General features: G+C 35.4%; 1 protein-coding gene across 1 annotated transcript in view; it reads right to left on the reverse strand.

Annotated features, from left to right (window-relative positions):
- LOC105263014 (aromatic-L-amino-acid decarboxylase) overlaps positions 1–6,732 on the reverse strand; it is a gene marked incomplete at its 5' end in the record, with an annotated part of 33,046 nt that overhangs the window by 10,730 nt on the left and 15,584 nt on the right.

The following is a 6,732-nucleotide window of genomic DNA, read 5'->3' on the forward strand; positions in this document are numbered from 1 at the left end:
TAATAATAAATATTTAAAAATCCTAATTTTAATAATTTACAAAATGCATTTTAGAAAAAAATTTCTTTATTTATTATGACATATAAAAGGGTTAAGGGTTCGATTCCCCATGAAATTAAAATCATCTTTTCTTTTCTCAAATTTTCATTTAATGTGGTATGTGAGGAGTGGGAGGGGGCTTCGCCTTTTTTTCCGGGGATATTTTTTCCGGGATTTTTTTTCCGGGATATTTTTTCCGGGGATATTTTTTCCGCCACCCATTTTTTCTGGTCTATTCTCCCTACCGGCAGCAACAGTCCCTCGATATTCCAATATTTACCAAAACAATGGGTTCCATCGATTATTTTCTTCATCTTCATCCTCGTAGAAATGACAGAAAGAAAATAAATGCTTTGCTTGCTGAATGGCTGCACGAAGGGGTTGGCCACGGGCCACTGGGGTAAATATAAATATATACCGCAGTCAAAATGTACACAACAAGTTATTAAAGAGTAAACGGGACTGCTGAAACAGAATTTATGATGCGACATTGAGTGGAAAACAAAAATATCCAGTTGTATTAATTTATTTTACAAGGAAAGGGCGAAACGAGGCGACAACAGTTAAAAAAATAATTACACATTAATTATAAAAAGTATTTAATCTTCCTATTTGTCTGTCTCCTCTGCGCTATAATTATTAATAATTCAGTGATTTACCTAGGGCATGAATAACTTTTGGATAAAATATACTCGCCGAAGTTGATTGCTTCCTTCCTTCGGGATTTTTCCCTCATAAAATACAATAAAAATGGCAATGAAGGGGAAGGAAAAAATAAAAATAGAAGAAAATAAATAAAGAAAAAAATATAGAGAGTCGAGCCTTTCATCTAGCCGTCGCCATACGTGCGTCTCATGAAACATTGATAAGACTCTTCTTCTCGAACCTGGGAAGAACTTCCTGAAGAAATGTACACATCCAGCGTTGTATATTTCCCTCCTAGTCTTCTTCTCCTTTCTTATTCCATACCGAGAGCATATAACGTGTGTCCTCTCTATCCACTTGAAGTCATGTAAGAAACATTTTCCTTGACAATTCCAGTGAAATTAGTCCTCTTGTACTGCGTTAATATTACACCACCTAGCCTTATATATTCAATAATTCACAATAATTCCTAGAATTTCAGGTAAATCGAATAAAACTTCATTGCCTCTGTAAGTGAGTTTACTCATTGAATTTTCTTTCATTTTATTTCTCTTGGTCTGTCTGTTCAGATCCCTTCCCTTTTTCTCCCTTCTTTCCTGTATATGTAGTGCCTTCTTGTGGTTTTATTTTTCCTGCAGCTGATGTTCCGTTAATTACAAGGGAAAGTAGTGAGTAGTTACTCACTGCCTCCATGGTAAATCCTTTATTCTCATCAACAATTATTCATTTATCTCGCTAGTAGTACTATACTAAATTCCAAAAACCACCTATTCAAATATTTTCGAGAACACCTAACACGAACATCCCTAATTAATATAGTTTATATTAAGCTCATGTTTCAAAAAATTTATTAATTATTCAACGAAAGATATGAGAGAAAAAATGAGAAAAAATTCGAAAGGGTGACTGACCCTTCTGATTCAATAATTAGTGGAATTATTTAATGAACAAATTGAATATCCAAGGATGATCAATCGATGTACACACGTTTGTTCTTTATGATTGGCACTGTAAAGCTGAAGTACATAAGGGAGGGGTTTGTTAAAAGCCGAGTGAAGGAGGTAGTGGTAAAAGGATAGAAGAAATACAAGAAGAGTTGACTGTGGCACGAGTCAGGTGAAAGACGCAGGGGAATAAACCTCCACATCATTTCGAATTATAAAACAATTTTCTTTGACAAATATTGAAGATAGAGCGACAAGAAGGAATTTACATTAAACAGATGTCTTTGGAAAATCAATAGAACTGCCATTTTCTTCCTCTTTTGTGGACAAGTTGTAGTGAGATTTGGGAGAAAAAAAAAATAGTAGAATGAAGATTGTACTATGTATTATCTTTCTGTATTATGTTCTGTTTGGGGTGTTGGAGATAACTGGACGACCTCACCAAATAAAACCAGGCGAGTAATCCTTTTTTTTCTTAATCTAATAGCAGAATGATGATACGATTTTTATCGCAGTGACTGAGTTGTGTCATGCCGGCGTTAGGATTGATCATTTTTTTTTCTATCAATGAGTACCTACCATAATTAATGCTGAAAAAAACCAATTATTTTTGCCGACACTGGGGATCGAACCGGGGACCTTACGAGTACTAATCCTGTGCCCTAGCCACTGGACTATCGCGTTATTTAATGCCAAAGTTTTCTTTTGGGATAAGTGATTGGCAATGTCATGGCTGTCGAGGAATAACCGAAAACCGTGAATTAAATTATTGATGGCAAGTTCTATTTGGGCAGATTGAAAAGTATTGGGATTAGACTAGAATGACTTTTCGTACAGAAATCAGAAGATACATTCTATGTGCAGTTAGAAGGGTAGGCGCAAGAAGAGCGTTATAATGATCATTTATTATTGCATAAGATTCAGAACCTGTTCCGGTCCATTCATTGGAGTCAGCCTAAAAAAGCAAAAAAGCCGTCCTGGTAATGGCAAGGCCTCACACGGGTGTAACTTTTTTGCGTTTATTCCTCTTCTCCTTTGCAACTTGATTTTTCCTCAGAACCACCCACGTTTCATCTCACGCATTTTTTTTTTTCAATATAAAAGTTCAAGGACAGTCTCAAGTGCTCACACGTTATTAATTATCCTTCTGGTTTTTTAATTGGTCAGATCCCATTGAATGTAAAAATTCTTTACAACTTTTATGAAGGGGAGTACCATAAAAACACATATCTCGTTTCCATCAATTCGTTTCTCAAACTCTAAAGTAAGCAATCTTTTATTCAATGCAAATTTGTGAAAGAAAAGGAATTAATGGCTTTGTCATTTGAGTTTTTACTGCCGAATTGAAACATTGCAATCGTTCGATTTTTACGACAACAAAAAAATAAATGGATAAACCAATTCCCAAAAATCTGAAATTTTTTCAGTTCACAGGTCCTAACATGGACTTGATCTGTACTAAATTTCAACCCGATCGATCTAGTAGTTTTCGAAATATCAGTGATTGTTTCTGAAAAGTTTCTTGCAAATATCTGAGAAGTTATCTAACTGATTTCATTTTTTTTGTTCGTCTCAATGTGCTCTACATAGATCAGTCAGACTATACATATATATACATGTATTCCTACAAAGTTTTCGAGATATTTCAATTTTTATATTTGTGGAGCAAATTCGTTGTACCCGCTCTCTGATTTCTGGAAATCAACCTATCAACTTATTTTTTGAAAAAATCGTTGTCGGATCCATTTGGGAGCTTACTACCAATTGTATTGGGTGAAATGAAAAATGCGAAAAAAACTCGCCCATAAAGTAATGATTAAATGTCTCCTGCCAAATAAGCTCGGCCAGCTGCTTCTTTTTTTTTTAATTATTGAACGCAGCTCAGATGGATTTTTGCTGTGTGAAAACAAGAAAAAATCCTGACAGCATGAGAGTTAGAGCTCGCTGAGATTTATTTGGGTACATACCAAAAAAGGTGAATCCGTAGCGATAATGAGTACAACTTTGCGTCGGTCAACTTTAATTAGAATTCGAGACGAAAAATGAGAGGAAAAAAAAAGTGTTATCGCGATAGGCAAAATATCATATTACATTCACAGGTGTTCATTAGCTATCTTTTTAACCCCATGAAGATTTTAGTTTTCATCTATTTTTTAAATTTATTGATTGATTTAATTTGTTCCGAGTAAGTATTGATTCATGCAATATGATCACGCGATGGAATATTAAATTTAATTCCACGGATAAATTGGCTTGATTTATCAACCTGAACTTACAGCATTTTTAATAATGTCCCTTTCATAGTAAGTGGTATTATTATTAATACATCCTCCGTGGAAATATTCGAATACTTATAAATCACTAGTCTGAAATTGAAAAAATAATATAATAGACCACTCCATCTAATTTACAATTTTGCCGAGTTATTATTCATATGAATAATTATCAAAAGCACAGGGAAGAATGAAAAAGGAGTCGCACTCAATTAGGTATATACCTGGAGGGAGACCGGTCCAAGGTGACCTGTGGCGGGGTTCATACTAGCCGCGTCCCCGTCGCGAACCCCAGGTTCTGCTAAGTGCCGGTGAGGCTTGAAACTTCTCAAAAAAGTGCTTCACCACGCGTTGAATTTTTGTAAATACCTCATAATATTATTTAATCAATTGAAAATTAACTGCTTGTTGAAGGAAAGTAGAGGGTACCCGTACACCTACATGATTGGATTAAGTACGCAGATGGTCGGACTAGTCTCTCCAATGCCACCAAACTCAGATTAGAGTTATTGTAGCTCACACCTATACTGAAGTCAGCATAAGTTTTAACATTGATTTTAGGAGTGGGGGACATGGTTACAAGTGGTAACTACGTGGAGTGGGGGTACCCAGAGAAGTAAAAACTTATGCTGACATTAGTATACATGAGCATTCCCAAAAATAAATGAGATGATTCAAAGAGGTTAAATTCATTAATAGCTGCTCAGTTCGGACACTAAGGATGTCTACTTCCCTTAGGAAATACCTCAAAATAAAAAACTTGTGGAACGGAATAAGTTGGAAATGGAAGTAGCTCTAATACACTTTTACCAAATAATCATAATTAAAAGTTTTTTACCCCGTCTCTTGAGGAGACTAGACGTAGAATGGAGCCGTAAGTGGGAGCTTTTTTCAGAGTTGAAAGTTTCTTTTTATATTCAATGAATATATAGTGGTTATCCGAAGTAAGCACTTACTCGTTGGCTCCAAGATAATTGTTTTTATTACGGAACAACTTATACTCCCCCCCAAATTAATGATAATTTGAATATACAATTGGTGTAAAGTTATTCCAAGACCATTCCTCCACCTCTATCTCCCCTTTTTCGACTATTCATTCCTGTCTGTCTTGGAGAATTGTAGGGCATTATTAAATTAGCAACAAACTACTTGAACAGACTGAAACAGTGGAGAAGGGGTACTTGGAAGCTAGTACTGGAGGGATAGAAGGATCCAGCAAATTATTCAGACGTAAGGGAGATTCAACCTTTACTCTTGTCTGGTGACTGCTGGAAACTTTGTGTCGATTTATCTCGAGTGCTACTGACTATTATGGTTGAAATGTGTATCCATCTGTTTACTTTACCTTCTCGGAATTAATTAATTCAAACGCTCAAGGAATTTCCACCTAATAGTATTTTCTCATCCAGACGATCTTCCATTGACGCTAATTTTGAAAAATATATAAATATTGAATAATTTGTGGAGATACTGCTTCACAATTTTTCCTCTTAATTATCGATCATCACTGGGTATTTTTAGTTTTTCCCAAAGAGAAGAGATAGTCATTACTCGTTAATTGTATTGCGTTAATTGTCGGTGCTTGACTCAACTGGACTCTCTCATTTAATGTCCCCCACCTCGTCTGAGATCTCGACAGACTTGTTTAAGAGTTGTGTTCAATCCTGAAAGAACACTCAGGACCTCGTAGATCTTCAGTTGCTGCTTCCTATTCTCCTATTTTATTTCAGAATAACTAGGGGTAATGAGAGTGTACAAAAAAACAATTGCCGTTTAATTCTGTTTAACTCTGTGCACATGAATAATAAAAATAGCATTGTTAGTTTTCTTGGAAGCCAGATCAATAAATGAATGAGACGTGAGACGTTTATGTAAGAGCATGAATTATGAATATTTTATTGAAATGTGTTCATACTTCGAGAGAAGTCGCCGAACTGCCGAAAGATCTCGAACTCACGATTTGTTTATATTATTTAATAAACATTCATCTGGAGTTTTGTCGTAATACCGCACAGATGGTCTCTCCAAGAAAAATGGCGGGATAGTATAATAAATTCAAGTTATGTAGGGCTGTAATAAGATCGTATTGTTTTTGCTTTTTTTAATGAATAAGGAATTTTGTTCTTAAAAAAGTGATTAGGTTGCAGATACGATGGGAAACGATATCGTGAGTCTTCATTGGTGAATACTAGTGAGCCCTGTCTCCACTGTTACTGTTACCAAGGCTCCCTAAGATGCCGTTTACGCGTCTGTCCACGTATACCAAATCCACTGCCATCTGGTTGCACAACAAGAATTCCCCATGAGAATGCATGCTGCGCTGAGCTCATTTGCCATGATTACCGTAAGTATTTTAATTAAATTCAGTGAAACTCTATCGTGAACATTGAATTGCTTTTATGTCTTCAGATAAGAAAGGAGTATCACTGATCAGCACTGCTCAACCCGACCTCAAAAATGATGGTAAAACTATATTACATTATTGGAATATGGGTGCAAGTGAATAAATAATTTTTAAGAAGCCGTTTAATATCTCGATAGACTATTATTTATTAACACGAGGAAGGCACGTCTTTACTAGAGGAGAGTTGACAAGAGACTGGAACTGACCATAAAGGCAAAAATTCTAAATGAAAAACAAGAATAAATGTTAAGGTTTATGACAGAAGAGAGTACAGCCCTTTTTCAAATTTCAACACATCTTTAGCATTAAACCGTTCTAGAAAATGAAAAATGAAACGATTGTAAACTGGTCCCTTTTCTGTGACTATTTTCCCAGTATGTCATAAATCTTTGTCGAGTAGTTTTTGTACAACAATGGAGGATCTGTA

This window comes from Fopius arisanus, unplaced genomic scaffold, assembly GCF_000806365.1.
Source record: "Fopius arisanus strain USDA-PBARC FA_bdor unplaced genomic scaffold, ASM80636v1 scaffold00012, whole genome shotgun sequence".
Lineage (NCBI taxonomy): Eukaryota > Metazoa > Arthropoda > Insecta > Hymenoptera > Braconidae > Fopius > Fopius arisanus.